This window comes from Chaetura pelagica, unplaced genomic scaffold, assembly GCF_000747805.2.
Source record: "Chaetura pelagica isolate M959 unplaced genomic scaffold, ChaPel_1.0 scaffold3, whole genome shotgun sequence".
Taxonomy (NCBI): Eukaryota; Metazoa; Chordata; class Aves; order Apodiformes; family Apodidae; genus Chaetura; species Chaetura pelagica.
The window spans coordinates 848464-867935 of record NW_009952974.1 but is presented as its reverse complement, the minus strand read 5'-3'; the positions used below and the strand labels follow the sequence as shown (position 1 = coordinate 867935).

General features: G+C 43.5%; 1 protein-coding gene across 1 annotated transcript in view; it reads left to right on the top strand.

The window, feature by feature from the left end:
- Positions 1–19472, top strand: part of KALRN (kalirin, RhoGEF kinase) — a gene marked incomplete at its 5' end in the record, with an annotated part of 339046 nt that overhangs the window by 266169 nt on the left and 53405 nt on the right. The gene's annotated exons all lie outside the window — the stretch shown is intronic.

The following is a 19472-nucleotide window of genomic DNA, read 5'->3' as shown; positions in this document are numbered from 1 at the left end:
ATCCCCTTTTCTGCTTTTTCTTGGGCTTGGAAAGGAGGAAAATGGTTTGAGAACATCTGTTTCTCACAGTTCACAAATCTCTGAATGGTGATGTGGGAGGGTCTGGGGAAGCTGGCGGAGCTGGGACGCCAGGAGAGATGTGGGAAAAGCCACGGGAGCTGGAGCGCCGGGTAAAAATAAAACGAAAATCTGCCTTTTAGAAGGAACGGTGCAGCTCGGATGCACCAACTGTAGATTTTGCAGCCTTGATGGTGTGACATGGCTCTTGAACTTGTTATGGATAATGTGCATTTTTTGGAAGATGTGTGTGTGGTATTTCAGTGTTTCCTGTTCTCTGAATCACCGACCTAAGATGTCCCAAATAAAACTTGAGTTTTCTTTTTGGTCCTTTTTTTTTTTTTAAAAAAAAAAAAAGCTTTTTAATGCTTTTTTTTCCCCCCCCCCCTTTCAATCTTGGAACCCATTTGTACCTCCCCTGATAAAGATGACTTTGAGGATGGGTGGGTTTACTAACGTCTTGAGGCACAGCTTTGCAATGCAGGAGCCTGGCTATTCCGGTTATTGAGCTAGAGTCATGCTCATGTGGTGACAGCAACAAACTAGAGAGTGATGGACTTTGCCATGATTTCATAGGAGACTGATATTTTTCAGCCTGGGGAGAACACAACTGCTTCATGCCTAAGAAGGAACATGTAACCTGGTTGTAGGGGCAGGGCTGCTTAATAGGAAGGTGGTGGTACCAAATGACTGAAGCCAGGTCTGTTGGACAGCCTGTGCTTTAATGTGTTGGCCCATGCAGTAGGTTGGAGTAGGATTCAAGCTCTCTGACATGGCTCTGGTCTTTAAATTGTTGATTCTTAACAGATTAAAATCTCCCTGTCCTGCCTGCTTGCAAAAGTCTCTAGAAAGGGGAAGGGGAAACAGCTGGCTCTTCTCCTTTTGAGATGTTAACTGTGTTTGTAGTTACAGTTTACCGGGTTAGTAACACAAGGTGTTTTGTGATACTGAATGCTTTACTTTTTCCTTGTCCTTGGTATTAAACTTAGAGCAAAAAGTTGTAAAAGGCATCTGTCATGGTGGATTTATTAAAGAAAACCAGAGGTAGTCAGGTGGTGGAATATAGGCAGGTAGCAGACCTGACATTTGATGAGGGATTAGGGTGTCCCACACTATAGCATCAGTGTGCTGTTCTTGGCAGTTTCTGCCATTAACCTTGGAGATGCTTTAATGTGGCAACCAGAGCTTTGAAGCTCCAACTTCCATTCTGCATTGTCAGTGATCATCTTTGGTTGTGGGGGGACACTTTGTTCCAGGGCTTCTCACTGATCTCAGACTTGCAGTGCAAGTAGGTGATGGTATTTTAGATGGATGTGAAGCATCTTGGAGCTGTTCTCACTGCTGCCCCATAAATGACCTTCCCTTTTCCTTTGGAAATGCAGCTCTGCTTTTTCCTGGTAACAGATCCCTGATGTATCTTGATCTTTTGGAACAACTGAGTAGGTTTTGTTGTGCCAGTAAGAACAGTTCGGTGAGAGAAAATGAGATGCTAAGTGTGCAACCTATGCTCAAACAGAGGTTGTGTTGGTAGAAGCTTTGTCAGTGCTTTTTGTTCCATGAAGCTTGGAAATGATGAGGCTTGATCTCCTAAATAGCAACAATAATGCAGAGATGAAAAAACCCAAACCCTAGGTCCCTGGTGTATCATGAAATATGTACATTTTTTGTAACTGGACATTTCTCTGAAGAATTTTGACAGATAACTCAAACTACTCTTTTACATCAATCTTATCCTGTTTATTGCAGCACTAGAGACCTTGATACTGCTTTTTAAATTTGTTTCTCTTGGTGAGTTTATGATCTTGTCAGTTTTGCCCATATACAAAGCTATTTGGATCCATCCAGAGAAAGCAGCTGACATATAATACCATTTGCAGTTTTCTCTGACCCCATAGTCTCCTGCATGAACTAAATAAGGACTCCTTGTCTGTTCAGAAGTGTGAAGAGATATTAATCCTAATATAGGAGTGCCTCAGAGCAAGAGTCTGTCACTTGCTTTCAGCCATGAAAAGAAGTAGTTAAGAGCAGTAGACTTACACAGCCTTTGGGCCAATGGCCTTAATCAGCCAAGAGTGGGCAAGCAAGGCTTTCTGCACTATCTCCTAAATGCACAAATGCAAAGAGACCCGGTGTAATGGGATGCTTGATAGTGCTGCAGAACTGGCCCTGAAAGCAGGCTGATAAGAGGGTTGAAATTCTGATGGTCTTCTGATAACTAGAAAGTCATTCAACTCTCTTTAGACATTGGTCCAGGATTTACAATTGAATATACTTTATTTTCTTTTAACATTGAGTCTATCTCCCCTGTTATCTGTGTGATTCATATTAGAGGCTTCTTTAAAAAGCTGGAAAGTGGAGAAAAATTGAGAGATTCTTGCTTTGAGAAATGTCTTTTTTAAAGCAGATGTCAGCTGCATGCCTTGAATGCCACAAGGTCAAAACTTTGTTGCCTTTAAACACACAGCACAGTTGAGTGAGTGCCATTGAGTAGTGTAGAACTACCTCCAGCAGGGAGCTCTGAATCTCAGCAGTGGGAGCATGGAGCTTGGGTCAGGTGGAGACTGAACTCCAGTCCCTGATGCATGGTGGACTGTAAAGACCTAGCCAGACACTCAGACTTAACGTAAAAGTTAAATTTTGTGTGCTATGTTATATCCAGAGCCTTATTTAGAGGAATGAGTTCAGCTCATTCAGTTCCAGCCCTACATGGGGGACGCTCAGGTCTCATTGTGCCAAGGGGCACCAGGAGGGTGGAAAGCACTAACAAGGTGTAGGAAATGCTTTTGTTTGAGCACAAGAAGAGATGTTCCCATCTACTTGACTTGAGAAGCTGGCTATGAGTACAGCATATACAACCCAAAGAAAAGGGTCTATGGTTAAAAGTAATCTATTGTTAGCATAACTTTACAGTGCAACACTTTATACCCCATTCTAAGTAATATATTTTTGGCTGCAGAGTGCCTTCAGGTGAGAATCTTTACTTGAGGGTAGCCAGCCACGGGGAAAGTGGATTTAAATGGATGAGTTGTACTGGCTTCAGTAAAGAACATATCCCTCTACGTCCTTGAACAGTTGATCTTCTGAAGCAGGCTGCTGGTCATATCCAAACTTTCCATTTCAGAACAAAAGAAACTTAATCTGAATGTCAAACCTTTAATCTCAGTGTGTTAAAAATGAAAGACGGAGTGAGTTTTTGTCTATGCTGAGCTCCTGGTAAAGCTCTTAAATTGCCTGTCCCTCTGGCTTGTCTCCAGTTTCCTACAGTTTTGCTCTTCCTTCTGCATTTTTTTGTTTTACTGTCCTCTTTTTCTTTCCTTTCTTTTCCTCTCCTTGCTATCCTTCCCTGAGTCTTTGATTTGTTACTGGCTCAATCTGGTGAACTCTTTACTATAAGAATAATAAAGTAAGCTTCTCTTGACAGAGTGGTGGTGACTAATGTGCCGTGAAGGGACCTCAGCCAGCCACCTTGTACATCTTTGCTAGCTGGTCAGAAACAGAGCCTTAACTGGAAGTTGGGCAAACCAGCATCGTTAAAAGGGCTGTCAGCAGTATGTTCATAAAAGTTATTTCTTCATTAGGTAAAAAGTGAGATCTGATGGTGCTTTATATAGAAGGTGCTGACACGGTGTTACAGCAAGCTGTAGAGCTTTGCTAAGGAAACTGGTACCTTTGTGCTGAGTGGTAGCAAGAGAGTGATCTGCAGTAATATATTCAAGCCCATAACATTTCCTAATTTGAACATATTTTATTTAGTGTTGCAGCCTGAGCCATGGTTACACTGTGTAAAGCACAATGGAATGCAAGGCCAAAGCAGTTCTGTCAAAATTGAGGCAGAGGAGAAAACAATAGTAAAATTAAGGGTGTCAACCAAAGCTCACTTAGTTTCCTGGTCCTTTCTCAATGAGAAATATGAGGAAACTGTTAACCATCCCCAAATATACTCCTTGGGTGAAGTCCATCTGTTGCTCATTAGTTTCATCTCAGTAAAGTCAAGAAGATCAAGTGTACTGGTCTTCTGTGGACAGTCTCTCTCTCATGCCAGAGTTGTGCTCGGCTCTTTCTCCTGGCAGGTTCACAAGCAAAGGGCTGTGGTGAGGTTTGGGAGACTTGTTGTTATTTTCTTCCAGTTCTATTAAGAGAATACTGGTAAGCCCATGACTGGAACGTCCCGTCCAAGTCCTGCCTTTTCCCACCTCCACAGGCTGAGTCAGGAGTCAGAGTAGGTCATGGCAGATAGTTATTGGAAGGGACAGAAGAGTTGATGAAAACTGTGCTCAGTTGAGCAAGCAGGATTAACATGACAAGGTGAATACTGTGAGCAACAAAACAGCTCTTTTTGTTAGTGTGGAAGTGGTGCTTCCCCACACCTGCTCTCCACTCTCCTGACAGACAGTCCTGAGTTAAGCCTGTCCCAAAAGTGTGTCTGATAGTCCCTCTGCCAGTCTGCTGGAGTAAATACTGACTCACTGGTCTGAACCTGTTAGTGTTTGTGTGCACAGGCATGTTCCCCCATGAACATGGCAGCAAGAAACAAGAGGATTTCAACAGAAGTCCTGGGGCTGATAAGCAAGCTCTGAACATGGACCATGAACATCAAGGAGGAGCATGGCCACTGCTCTGTTGGCAGGCTGGGAGAACAGTGAGCTCCTTTTAGGACTACTTAGTTTTAAGTTTTGTTAAATCTTACCAAGTTGTTGGAGGATTTTTGGGTTAGAAACCTTGTTCATGGACACAGCAGGTCAGGTTTTTGGTGAATCTGTGTTGCTGCAAAGTATGAAGTGTCCAAGAACACAGGAAGCTTGAGGTTTTTCAGAGTGCTAGTTGATGCATATGAATCTCCTCTCACTGCTCTCATCCTCTGCCAGCCACTTTCAGTAAATCTGATGTTTATCATGTCAGTGCCAGTGTTCAGGATGCTTTAACAGCTTTCAGTTCCAAGATCCAACTAATACTTGCTTTATTTTTTCGTCTTTTAAAATTTACACACACTGCCAGACAATTCCTAACAAGCTTGCCCTTCATCCTCCAGCTTTGTGTCTCCCGTTTGTGACTGATAATGCAGCCTTATCTTTTGAGATGTGGTTACATACAGAATCTGCAAAAGTTGTACAGAAAATAAACTTTCAGATCTCAATTGATATGTGTAACATAGCAAGATCTTCTATAAAGATCAGCTTTCACTTACTAGTCTGGGACTGAGTGTGTGGTGGGGATCCTTGTTATTCAGATTCCTGCATTTTTTAAACTTCCATAAATTCCAGCTTTCAAGAGACATGGGGTTTGCTTTATGCAGACAAAGCTCCTAAATTCCACATTGGCTTCAAAAAGCAGATAAGAATTCACAAGACTTTATTAATCTTGTCAAAAGCCTGAAGAAGGGACACTTTATTCTAACAGTGAGAGAACAGCTAATTGTGAGAAATAGAGTTGGGTAACTCCCTGTTGACTGCAAAGAAACTAAATATGCTGCTTTCCTACAAAATAAGTGCCAGATAGATGTATTGTTTAGGAATTCAATGCACGGATGCTGAAATAAAATCTATCCATTTTGAAGTGAAACAAAAAGGGCAGTTATTTCACATGACCCTGGAGAGATTTGTGTTGGGGTTTTTTTCCAAATGGTTACGTTTCAGTGTACACCTTGTTAAAACTTGTGTACGTATTAGGAAAACTAATATACCATTTTAAAGTTAAAAAAAAACAAAAACAAAAAAACTCAAAATGTTTCAGGCTAAAAATAGCAACAAGATACTTCTCAAACGCACCATAACACTGTTACATTTCAGTGTCGTTCTTGTCAGTTGACAGGCTTTATGAAAACGTTTTCGTCTTTGGCAAAAAAGTTGCAATTTATTTTCAAAAGAGAAGAACTGGTAGGTTGGTTAGGGATTTCAGCAGGGATCTACAGATGCCATTGTCAATTGAGTAAGGAAATCCAGTTCTCTGCCAGTTTAGCCATTGTGTATCAGTTGCTATTGCAGAACAGGTGAGTTGCTGATATTGCATCATACGATTCAATGTCATGTAAAGATATTTTTTAAAACAACTGCAGAAGGACATTTGACTGTTTCCATAAAAAAAAATAAATCTGTAGATCGTAAGTAGGACTTCAGCACGTGTAAAGAATTATTAGAAAACACTTATTGAGATATGGTTGACAATGTCTCCCTTGGCTAATGTTCTTTCTCATTATAAAACCACAGACCAAAAATTAACCTGTTTCCTTTCAGTTCATAATGTTTCATGCAGCTGATTATGCTGAATCACAATAATTCCTTGGATTAAAGGTAGTTAGTGCATCCTGTCATCTTATCTGTCAAGTGTGATGTGCCTCTCAGTCTGTCAGCCTCTGTCCTGGACCAGCCCTGCAATCCTCTCCCTGGCAGGCTGAGAACATGGCAATCACATGTCAGTTGGGCTTCTTTCAGATGATGGGGACAAAGTCCTAATTAGATGAGAAATTGAACCTGTAAACTGAATTACAGCAGTAAATAAGAGAACTGCCATGGAGGTTTCTTCTCTTCGGTGGGGAGAGAGCCATTTTATACCCTTCAGTTTACATACTTGTCATTTGCTTTTCTCTAACACAATATGGATAACATCATGTTGCAGAAAGCCCAGTATAGCTCTGGTGAGTTTCTTGCTTACCCACCTACCAGCACTCCCCAATGCTTATGGGTGCTCCACTACTGTACAGGAACTGTGGTTGCTCAGTACTCCCAGAAAATAGAAGAAAATGCATCTCCTACTTTGTGTGTTGCCACATGAGGGGTTACTAATTACTATTCTGTTACCCTTGCACACCAGTGCACTTGGTTGATCTGTGTGTTGCAGCCATTGCTAGTCCTGGTACAGCTTTGAAATCTTGGATCCTTGCAAAATTATCTTCCAGGCTGTGTAAGGCTGTGAAGTTGCAGAAGGGGGTGAATCTACAGAGCCAGACCTGCTGGGAACCCATTAGAAAATGTGATCCTGAGGAACCAGTTGGTGGTTTCTGATGGAGGTTACATTTGGTGTTAGAAGGCTGTAAATTAAACATGGAAGTTTAGCGTTGCTGTATATGGAAAAGCAGAAGTGCAGTCTGTGTCAGTGTCGAGCAAAGATCCCTTGCTCGCTAGCACTGGGCAGCACTGAATTAGGCATTTAGGAAAGAGATGGATTATTACCTGTGACGAGAATGATCTGGATTTTGCAACCCTAGAGGTGTCTCCACTGTTGTTTTCCAGGCATTTTGTCCATGTTCAGATATCATATGGAGCAAGCAGCTCTGAGCACACAGAGACCTGGGAGTGGCACGTCCCCAGCTACAGCTAAATCCACTGGAGACACCTTTTTGTGTAGTTTTCGTGTATGTTAGACTTGCTGATAATTACAGCTACAGAGTATAGTAGCCAAGGGCGTGCCCTGTTGTGCTGCACAATTTTTTTCCCCTCCTCCCTGCATAATGCACATGCAGCTGTAGTGAACTGAGGTTCCTGACATCCCCGAGATGTGCAGTGTGGTCCTAACCTGTCTGAGAACACGTTGCAGTTCAGGGAGTGCTCTGAAACTCGAGCTCAGGGTAGACAACTGATGACAAAATGAGCATCAAATAATCAGCAGTTATAGCTTCCAGATTGATATCTATTAGTTGATTTCAGCTTTTTTACAGGCCTGTGTGTCCTGGGAAGCACATCACTCGTGTACCTGAGATCACGTTCAGCCGCACCAGTTGGCTGTGGGTGAAGCAGCCCCCGCCAGGCAGTGGGAGCAGCAGGGTGGCAGTAGGGGTGAAGGCACCACCCTGGTGGTTGTGAGGCAGGGGGCAGGAACCAGCATGTGTGTTCCTTCTTATCAGCTGGGGTTTGCTGCAGTCCTCAATCAGATTTGTCTGTGTTGAGCAGCCCTGATGAACAAGGCCCCAGCTGTCTGCTGCCACAGAAGGCTGTGCCAAGGCAGGCTACAAAAAGGGTTGCACAACCCACTATAATTTAACCACATGCTGAATAAATACACTTTTGAGAACTCTTTTGAAGAGATGTTGCCTAATTAATCCTGCAGGGGGTATAATATGTATATTTTTGAAATCCAGTTTTAGCATCATGCAATTAGCTTTTATGGCCTAAGGATTCTGATTTAAGACATTCTTTAGTTACTAATGGTAATCTGTTTTAATTAGAAATGCAAATGTATTTTAGATCCAAATGTATCTGAACAGTACAATGGAAAAAGATGATTCACAGCTAATACCATTTAAGTGCCTCAAGTCAGGAATTCTTTGTACCTTCTGTAGTTGAACCCTGAGGACCAACACAATATTCAAACGTCACTCTCATCAGAAACATGTGGAGGCTGAATAGATTTCTTTAGGAAATGGAGTAAGTATTGATCAACAGACATCCTTTCTAGGGCAGCAGAAGGAAAATCATAGCTTTAGGCAAGAAGGAGGCAGACACTTTGAACGTTATAGTAGTGACTTCAGCTCCTCAATGGCAGAGCACAGCTCCTGCCAGGCACTGGTGCTGAGCACACAGTAGCATCTTGCTTGACTTAGTATCAGAGAAATGCTGAGCACACAGTAGCATCTTGCTTGACTTTGTCTCAGTATCAGAGAAGTTGTCCAGGCTGCTCAGGGAGGGCTGTAGCAGCTCAGAGCTTTGGAACTGTAAAATTTCTTCTGGCAGTGTGTCTAAGAAAAGCCTCAAACAAGGCAAGCTCCAGACAAACATTTAAAGGCTAATGCTTGCTGAATATTCACTGTAGTCCCTTGTCCTGGAGATACTAAATTATCAGGTTACTGGCAGGTAGGTCTCTGTGATCAGGCATCATACCTTGCAGTAAAAGATCACCATTATTTTACAAAGTCTTTACAGAATCAAAGAGTCTCTGCTACTAGACCAATGCAGCCCTTACTGTTGTGTTCAAATAAGTCTTTCTTTTTCCTAAAAACTTTGAAAGATGATGCTGAAAGAAAGCAACTACTCAGCAATAGTGAACATGGATTTTGTAATGGTAATCACTTATCAGACAGGTTGCTTGGTAGTGTATTTTTACAGGTATTTGCCATTAGGCACAGTGATGCAGCTGGGAACAAAGCAGTACAGTTTATGCAGAGCACCTTTCCACATCTCTGCTAAGTTGGACGTAGAACTTTTTCCACAAGGAGGCAGCTGGTAGAGAAGCAAAGGTCTAGGCACTGCAAAAGCCATGGGAGGCTCCGTGTGGCCCTCCAGAAATGAAAATCAGTGAACTTCTCAGAACTAGCCTTATTGGGAAGGGTGGTGGCAGTGTCAAGGCACTTGCACAGCTTCAGTGGGCTGAGACCTCGGCAGGGTGCTGCAAAGACCTCTCCTGTTCCCATGCATCAGATGCTCTCTGAGAATTCAAGTTCCCATCCTGTCTTTCTTGCTGATGCAGGTAGAGTGTAGTAGTGATTTCATCACCTGAAATTTGATAAACTTGTTGACCAGTGCCACAGGGAAGGTTCCTCACAGAGCTGCTTCCTGCCCTGCAGAGCTGTCAAACAAAACACCAAGATGTAGATCATGTGAGCCTGTTATATGGGACACCAAGTGATGTTCTGATTTTCTTACTTAAGCTGAGTGAATGAAAGCTACCCACAAGTCTGATAGTCTTGAGTGTGCAGTTAGAAGTCTCTGAGCTGCTTAGCCATTTTCCTGTGCTGTGTTCCAAGAGCAAAACATCACAAGCACCAGCAGTTCTTATCTGTGTGTTTTATTTCCAAACCGCTGTTCGTATTTACTTCATTCATTACTTCTTTTAATTCATCCCAGCCAGTACCTTTGCTGTGAGCTTGTATTTTCCACTGGTATTTCTGGAGGACAAGGGCGTGGAGGCAGCTGCTTTGGGCACCAGCCTTGGAGGCTCCAGCTGCAGTGTGTCTGTTGTCCAACACCCCAACCTTGTTGTTCTTGGTGGTTACGTGGTGTCCGCTCTTGCCCTGCACCCCTCACAACTTATTCTTATTCCGTTCTTTTCTTTTCAGGGGCTGTCAGAGCCTGAATAATTTAAGAGTGAACAAATGAGAGACGTTCATGGAGGACTCTGTTCTTACCTAGGCACAATTTGACAAGCATGTAGATTGCCTTGGGTTTCCACTGCACCTACCACAACTTTACTAAGAGAAAAGCCCCTTTTCCTAGACATCTGTGTCATTCTTGCTTAGTAAAGTTGTTCAAGATCAGCGCCTTTGGAATTGGTTGGTAAATGGACAAAGACTTTCTCTTTGCCCGGAGCTCCTGACAGCCTCCAAGTACCAAAGAGAACTCCACAGCACTAGAAAGCAAGAGACAGCTGCTGAATGTTGGAAGCGACTGCATTTGGCAAAAGAAGCTGATGCTAAGATGCACACAGTTGTGTTTGTTTGTTCTGCTTGTTTTCTGTCCTTTCTGAGCCCTGTGTGTGCCTGGAAAGTTTAATGACCAGTCCCTTCTTTCTCAACATGCAGTTTTTCTTCCTATCCCAAAAAGCTTTGGGCTTTGTTCTTGCTTTTGCTTTTCCAATTCCAATTTATTTTGTCACCTACTCTTCTGTTTTTCCCAGGAGAATTTTTTGGGTACATATCCCCAGTTTCCTTCGAAGTAGGGAGACATAAATATCATATTCAAATGTCTCCCTATTCAGCAGAGTGGTCCACCTTGTCAGAGATGATGCTGGCTTCAAGCGTAAGGCAGAGTTGACCTTAGCAACAATGTCCTTTAACTGAGAAATTACTTCAAAATTCTTACAGTAGCTCAATTTGGGAGCTGCTGAATGAAACTGACTCTTGACACTTTGCAAAAGAATAAGGCTTGTGTTGTGCTCACAGCTGCTTGGAAACCATGTGTAATAAAGTTTGGTTTTGTGCCCACCACCAGGATAAAAGCTGTTATCTGCCATCTCTGGTACTCTTACACTCCCAGCAGAGCAAAACTGCATAGATCACAGTTAAAAAGTCTGCTTCTATATGGGTGTCTAAGCATTTCACAGTTCCTTATGCTAAAAGTAACAGTGTACTTGCCAAGGCCAGCAACTGCTGCTCTTCTTGTTCAGCTTCAAATGTGACATTTTCCCCCTCATCATCCCATATAGGTTTCCATAAAGGTTCAGGGTTAAAACTTTTTTACAGAACATGCATAAGTCCCCTATCAAAATCTATCAAGGGGAATTTTTGCTTTGTGTTTGGGGCTTTGTTCTTTTTGCTGCTAGTGACACTTATTCTGGAAACTTCAGGCTTGGGCATTACTTTATTTTTGTCACACAATGAGGACAGTGTAAATACAAAATGTAAAGTAGAATTTAGAGAAGTGCTTCAATGAGCTGTTTAACTAAATTGAAATAAATGTTGATTTGTTCAAAAAAAAAAAGGCAAAAAAAAAAAAAGCATGCCCTTTCTGGATCTTGTTAGTCTTGACTTTTTATTTCCTTTCTTTGCTAAAGCAAAATGCGTGCCTCTTAACTTCAGAAATCTGCTCTCCCAGCTGTGAGGCATTACAGGAAGGCTGCTCCAACGTGAGCTCCCAGCAGATGTGTTGGGCTTGCTCTTGCTGTGCCCTGAGCTGCTCCAGAAAGTGTGCTGGGCACAAACCCGAGGCAAGAGGATGGGTGCGTGAAATCGAGAGCATAGAAATACTGTGTCTGGCCTCAGTCTCTGCTGTGTGTAGCGTATGCTCTTTTTCTGAGCTTTTGCACATCCTTTTTATTAATCTAAAAAGTTGTTGCTTTGTTGGGGAGATAAGCAAGGCTCCCTTGAAGGACAAAAGGGAGGCCAATAATGTACCTATCTCATAGTATCTTGAGGTAGGAGCTGGCTAGGAGTATCTCACCAATGGGTTGATGGATTCACTCTGTGGATGTTTATTCTCTTCCTGTCGTGAACTCACAGCAGCTTATGTGAGGGGTCAGATCAGGCTCTGAAGCAGGATGAATTTGTCTAGGCTGATAAATGGAGAGAAAAAGGCTCAAACCACCCACTGGAGGAGTCATAGATACCCATCACAGTTGTAAGCTGTTACATGGAGACACATTTCTGAGTGGGACACCCGGAGAGAAGTTTTGGCTGCTGTTCAAGTGTTTGGTGCCGTGGGGTTGAGCTGCACACTTTCCTGAGAGTCTCTTCAGAAGCACAAGGATGTGTTCTACCTTCATGTGCAGCAGTTCCTCAATTAAAGCCCCATCTTCAGGAACTGAGGCCCTGCCCTGTGTTAGTCTGAGAACTCATCTTCCTTTTTTCCCCAATGCCCTCCCTACAGGCACCACAGACAATACCTTTAGATCCACATGAAGCAGCAGACACAATAGAGATGACTTCTGTAGCTGTTCCTCTCACCAGCCACTCTTGGACAGTAACGAAGTCATGTTTTATTTCAGCAGGCTTTCTCTCTGTGCCTTCCCCTTGTTCTGTTTCTCTCCCTGGAGACTCAGCTCCCTCATTCAGCACGCTCGCAGGATTTCACTAACTTTTCTTGCGAGGTCTCTCGAGACCATGCGCCTCTGTGCTGTTTCTCCAGGCTTTTGGTTTTATCTTGCTCTTTGAAACTTTCCCAGAACTTCAGTGACTTTTCTCTGACCCCCAGAAACTGGAGCTCTCAGGCCCTGACACTCCGACTGGCACAACCAAGACCTGGAGACTACTTTGGGATGTCAGTTTCCCAGCGCACGCTGAAGGAAAGCCGCATCTGAGCAACACCAGCTAAAAATAAAAGCTATTCTGCTGAAGCTAGTGGCAGGTTGCCATCAGTTGTTGCTCATTAAAGTGAATTGTCAGATGCTCAACTTCAGCTAATCATTTCCTGCTGCGAGATGGGCCTGGTATGAAACATACTCAAATGTGGGAAGGGGGCTCACAAGAACTAAATTTAGCTAAGGGTGTAATTTCCTCGGACTCCCTCTGTAGTTAATGGAAAGAGAGAGGCTCTAACAGGGGGTGATTCCTGCTCCCTGTCACCCTTGGGTAGAAGGACCCGTGGCTCCTTGACTGCTGAGAGCCTGGGGTGAGCTGCTGCCTGACACAAGAATGAGCTTCTCTGAGTGAGAGTTTGCCCACCCCAGCTAGGTGAGTGCTTGTTTCTACCTGGAAATGATCAAGAAGTTGAATACTGAAACCAAGAGATGGGTAGTTATTTCCCAAAGACAAAAACCACATGCAGAATCCCCCAGGAGCATCCCTGCTTTGCTGTGTAGCTAAAGGGGACTCTGCAGGTCATCCTGTATCTCAAAGCAGCTCTTCCTTTTCCAAGAAATAGCAGCTATTCAATAAAGAAGCGGGACATTCTGAATGTTGTGTGATTAGTGTAGTAGTTTAGTTTTAGTTCTTTTTTTCCCCTTGTTCCTTTTGGAAGTTAGTCCTGTTAGCATGTTTGGGACTGAAACAGAAAATCAGATTTTGAGTTTTTACATTACAGCGATTAGAAAGTTTGTCAAGTGTATCTGCTTTGAAGCTACTTTCTCTATTGGACTAGAAACTTTTTATATAAAATATTTAACCCCAGACCACTCTTCTTGAGTTTGGAAAGAAGTACTTTGATCTACACAAATGGAATAGTGAAAATCCTGCCAGATTGATTTGTGCCTTTTGATGTTACTTCCTACTTGAAGCTTCAAATGGTGCTCCATGCACAAACAGAAAATTCAGCTGAACCTTCTAAATTCTGGTCATTTCTAGGAGTTTCTTGAGTTATGGAGAGCATTTGAACCTCAGAGCAAAATCTGCATTTAAATTTCAGTGGCATAGTTTGAACGTGTCTTTAACTTCTGGTGTGAAACCAGGTACTACGTGATCTCATGTCATTTTTCCCTCAAGCCAGGGCAGGGGGCAGGTTTGTGGTTGGACATGTGTAGAGTGGCTGAGCAGAACTTGGAGCAGGTGGGAAGCCATGGAGGACTCCAGGGCAAGTTTTGCAATTCCACTGTGAAAGTTTAACATACTTCTAATCTAAAAGGTTTTTTAAGCCAGTTGTCTTCTATCTTTGTCTGACGTGGGCACTGAAAATTTCCTGTTCGCTGACGTTATTCACTGGAGCCTTTTTTGGAGGTAGTGGCTGAGGACACAGTTTATCTGTGGACATAAAAACTTGTCAAATTAATGTACATTGTTGTGGACTACTGTTCTCATTTGAGGAATAGTTGTAAAGTGACTTTGAATTATCCAGATGTTGTTACTTCCCATTTTTTTGCAAATCCATGCCAGGTTTTACAGGCAGAATAGATTCTAACACTAAGACTGGGATCAGTACTGTCATCTGCTTGAGCCACAAAGTTTTGTAACCCTGACTTGTGCCAATAAAAATGTTTCACTGAGTGTGTTTTGGGCATTTAATAAGAAAGCAGAGAAGAGACCAAAGTAGTAGTTTTCATACCTCGTTCTCCTATCTTTGCATCTGCCAAGTAGAGCTTTAGCCTTGAAGCCCTCAAGCAGATCTGAGGTGACTCTCACAGCAGTGTTTCTGAGAGAGAGTATAAAGTCTCAAGGGGCTGAGAGCTGTGAACTGGAGCCTACAGCCTGGATGATGGAGAAGCTCTTGAGCAGTGCAGGAGAGGGTGCATTTTCATGGCTTAGATGATTCTTGTTTGTTTAGTGTGAAATACTAACAGAGGTTTTGTTTGTGGATAGGATGGGTCTAGATGGCTCCTGCTTTCCAAGATTTTCTGGTACAGAGATTCCTGTCTTTCAGGAAATAACAGCTTGAGTAAAGACCAAGTTAGTCTTTCACCCATATCTGATGCAATTCTGTCTTTGTCAGAATTGTTATTTTACAGGAGTCACTAAATATGGAAAATAGGCTCTGTCAAGCACAGCAGACCTAATTTATGTGCTCATTGGTCATATTGTCATTATTGGCTTTCATTCATGAGTGGAATTATTTCTCAAAACCAAAACAACAAAAAAAGTTGATTTAAAGGCACATGCTAATAGGATTACAGAGTTCCCATTCTGGCTTGTCTTCTTTGACTTCTGTGGAGAAATCCTTTTCTCCAAGGCTGTTTTTCTGGGAAGAGAAATGGAGCCACACATAAATAAATCAGAGAAGATTCACTTCTTCTCACATTAAACAAGATTGTGTCCTGCCATAATCACCTGTTTTCATAGCTGTATTCTGTATTAGCTTCTGGTTATGGAAGCATATTTCTTTCCTACCATATATAATCTGTGGTTATTATGGATCAGAACGAGAAACCTTTCCCTTTTCCCTGTTAGGAGATCTGAGTTTCTGCAGATGAGTCCAGTGCTGCATGAGCCTGATCAGACAGTCCTCCCTTCCCATGCATGCTCTGGGGAACCGGGAGGTAAAAATAAAATGCCTTGTAGTTACGTTCCAGCAGTAATTTCTACTGACTCAAATGGGAATACAACTGTGCCTCTAGAATGAGTCTATGGGATTTTACATTTTTCTTTCACCCAGGGTTGCACAGAACTGGAATCTTCCATTTTTCAAGTAAAAAAACTGTGCTTTTATAGACATCTGTTCATTTGATCAACAAGATCAAATATTTTGTTCCTCTGGCAGTGCAAAAGCTCTGAATGTTAAAGCTGCCCAATTTGGCTGAGTATCTGTCACAGTCCTGTTGCCAGAAGTTTCTTGGAGGTTTGCTTAGGGGTGATTTGGAAACCATATTTTCTTCTGTCTGAATGAATGGTTTGGCCAGGAAATCAACCTAGCCACATTAGTCTGCTGACCTCCCTACACCCATTTCGCTTCACCAAATGCATTTTTTTAGATGCATGTGTTCCAGGACCTTGGTGGCAGGATGACTGCTCTCTGCTGAGCTCTGAGGTTCCTGCAGAGCTTCTGCAGTGTGAGAGCAGCCACTGCTTTGCTGGTCCTTGCGGGCAGTGGTGACTGCCTGAATTACCACACAATGTGCCACTGTGTCTTTTCCGAAGCGCTCTCTGGCTTTTCTTCAGCAAACTGTGTTCCAAACAGCTCTACCAATACAGTTTGCAAAGCACGTCTGTGCTGGTGCTTTGCGAAAAGAGCACGGTAATGTGTGCTCCTCTCCCCCTTGATCCACCTGGTGTCTGGATCTCCAGCTAGTATCAAGTGTCATGACTAATGTGTTTGTAGCCTTACATGCTGCAGAAGCAGTGGAGCTCACACAAGCATGGCTTGGGAAGCTGTTTCCAGTCTTTCCTGGCAGAATTTTGTGTTGTGTTTCTGTCTCTCATTTTGTGAGCTCTGCTATTCCTCGAGCTCCGGTCCTCACTCTGTGACTATGTCAAGGTGACCTACTTTATGTGCAAAGCATATCACTCTCAGCAGGGTTGGCAAATGGCAAGTGTGACCAGCTCACAAATGTGTCCGTATTTGCAGGTACATTAAAAAAGAAAAGGAAAAAAGATTATGAAGATCGTGTGTGGACTCCTGGTGTGCTTTTTGGATAGTATATATTTGGCCATGGTGGGAACTGGGATGACGAGGTGGGAGAGCTTTGTATATATGTGTATGGTGCTGGGTAGAGCAAACTCGCCCCATGTCGTATGGTGTCTGGGGAGCAGGGAGATTCACACCAGCCTTTCCCTTCCATCTCCCTGCCTATCCTCCAGCCAGTGGAGACATTACCATGTGAACGCAAGACAAGGCCACATTTCTGGCCTTGAGCTGAAGCCTGTGCTCTGTCCCGGATGCCTTACAGTGGCCAACCAGGGCACTTCAGCAGGCAAGGAGAAAGAAAGAGACTTCATATCTGCCAGGTTTGCGTACAGTGTGACACAACTGAGATTTAGTAACCCCTTAGGAAACAGCATTTTTCATCACGCAAGGCATGACCTTGACCAGGAAAATCCAGAGGTTTGTTCAGGTGGGATCATTGCATGGTATAACACACCTCCCTCTGGAAGCCTTTTGGTGGGCTTTCATCATGGCCTCTGGCTCTGGAGGCCTGATGTTCTGTCTGGAGAGGATTCCTGGCTCTAGGTCAAAGGTTTCCTGGCTCTAGGTTAAACTCTGGACAAAATTCCTGCAAGTGGGCAGGGTGGGCTGTGGGACAGTGTGGGACTTGGGCTGCTTCTGCCCACCTGCTGCCTTCTCTGGTGTGACAGTGACTGACTGTCACTTCCCTAGGACATCCTTGAGTGAGGAGTGCTGAGGTACTGTGCATCTGTCTGTGTCCTGGCTGTGGCTGTGCTGCCCGGGGAAAGGAGGAGGAGGCAGCAAGGCCAGGTCTGCTCATAAAACCAGGCACATTTCCTGGTGGGATGAGAGGTCCTTGCCCCTTCCATCAGGGACTTTCACATTCCTGGGTTTGACCCTGCCTTGAGCCTACTGGGCTGAGGTAGGATTGTGCGTGTCAGTAAGAAATCCTTAGTGTGGAGGGGGTTGTCCCAGGCTCCATTTAACCTCCCCTCTCTTATTAAAAGTTAAATTGACAAGGTGCCGTCGACTGGAGGCAGCGATTTGGACCGTGTTGCTTCCAAACTACGGTAAAAACCTCTTCGTACATTAATCAATCAAGATATGGGAAGATCAGCTGGTCCTCAGTTCTCCTCACCCTCTCCCCAAGCCCAGTCCCCAGCAAAGGCAGCGAGTCCCTGATACGGCTGCTTGGCCCAAACAATCCCTGACACTTGCAGGCTTCACAGAGTGATCACATCCAGCCTTTCTCCTTCTGTGACTGCAGCCCAGCTCCCTTTGCACCAATTGTTCCCCAGGTTAACCCTCCTGCAGTGACAGCACCTCACTCAGCACAGCCCATGGGCGAGGAGCCCTCGTGCTGACCCCACCCCAGTGGGTGCTGCTGGGGCCAGCAGGGCCAGGGCACTTGCAAAATCAAAGTCACCATCGCACAACCCTGAAGGCTGCTGACGCAAGGTGTGCTGATAACCTCCCAGAGCCATCATCTGGAGCCTGCCAGAGGAGACTATCTAAAGCCTATTGAGTGGAAGATAAGCTGCCCACTGACAAATATTATCTTGCGCTAGTTGGTTTAACGGCCCTCGGTGTGCATGAAGTGACATCAGCAGGAGCTGGCTAAACCCAGGCCTTTTTGTGATAACGGCTGCTACTTTGCCCTTATGGAGGAATGTCAGAAAAACCCCAGCAGCTCCACCTGGGATCTGTCCTCCTCCCAGCCCCTCTCACGCTCTCTCCTGTCATCAGAAGACAGATGATTTGGATTTTCTTCCTGTCTGGGAAATGATTTTTGACTTCCTCTAGCTTGTTGCAATTCTTTCCGTATGTTCTAAAAACCTAACTTTTGACCTCAGGTATGTAATAAATTAGTGGTTTGACTCCTGACTGAGCCTCTCTATGGTTATAAAATACTATAAAATGTTGTAACTCTCCCAGTCTGCATTTTACAAGCTGTCAGATAAGGCAGGCTGTAGTTTCTGCTCGGTGTGTAGCCAGCTGTGAGCAGCATCTTTGCCCGGTAGGGTAGGAGCTCTGTGTGCAGGTAGCAGGATCTGGCTTCTAAAGCAATATAGGTAACAGTTCCCTGGGAGAGTAGCTCTTCCTCAGCATGTGTACTAGCCAGTAGCTCTGATGATATTTATTGCTGAACTCAGAATATGTGGTTGCAACAAGCTATTTTCATGTGTTGTAACTTGTATTTTCCTTTTCTGCTGAGGAGGATAAAAGATTCAGAGATAACCATCTAAAAATGTTTAATTACATCAGCTGACTGCTTTTTGATGTACAGTCTGAAATGTGTCTTACAGGAGTGTGACTATTTCTGAATTCTTTAAAAAAAAAAAATTGTCTGAAACTGTGTTGGTTTAGTCTCAGACCCTGATTGCCCCTGGGAAGGGAGTTGTCATGCCATGGTTTCAGAAAGGTGAAAGCAGGGCACTTGTTCCTAAAGGGCAGTTGAGAAATCTTCAAGCAACTTGTTTGCTTTGGTTTGAAAGTCTTACTAATGTTGGCACATCTTTGGTCTGTTCCTTTTGGGGGGAGTAAGGGAGGTTGCATCCATTTCTGAGGTGCTAGTCTGAACATGTGTATCGATAATTGTGGTTGGATACAGCTCAGCAGAATCTCCTGCTTGGATATAATGGAAATTTATTTTTTTTTAATTTTTAGCCAGCTTTGTATCTCCTTCTTGGGAGTTTCCTTTGGTTTGAACAATTTGTCATCCTTTGCAGTTATTCATTCCAGTTTCTAAGTTCTAGGGAAGGTGTGAAGTCTTCTGGCAAATTGCTTTCAGGGGTAAAGGAGATACTTTAAGGTGCTTCAAAACCTTTGGAAGTTAATAAGTAGTCTAACAGTAATGTCATTGGGGTCTGGAAACAGCTGAGAAACATTTATGGAATAGGAACATGACCAAGTGTTGGTGGTTGTCAGGTCTCCTGTGGTAACCTGCTTTTTGTAGTTATTTTCTTCCTGGCAATTTACAATGAAATCTGTGGGAGGGAGCTGAGAAATTCAGCACTTAGCATGAAATTCAGGCTTTCATCAAAAACTAGGTAACTTTTCTGTCTGCAGTCTTTCATAAGGAGAAAG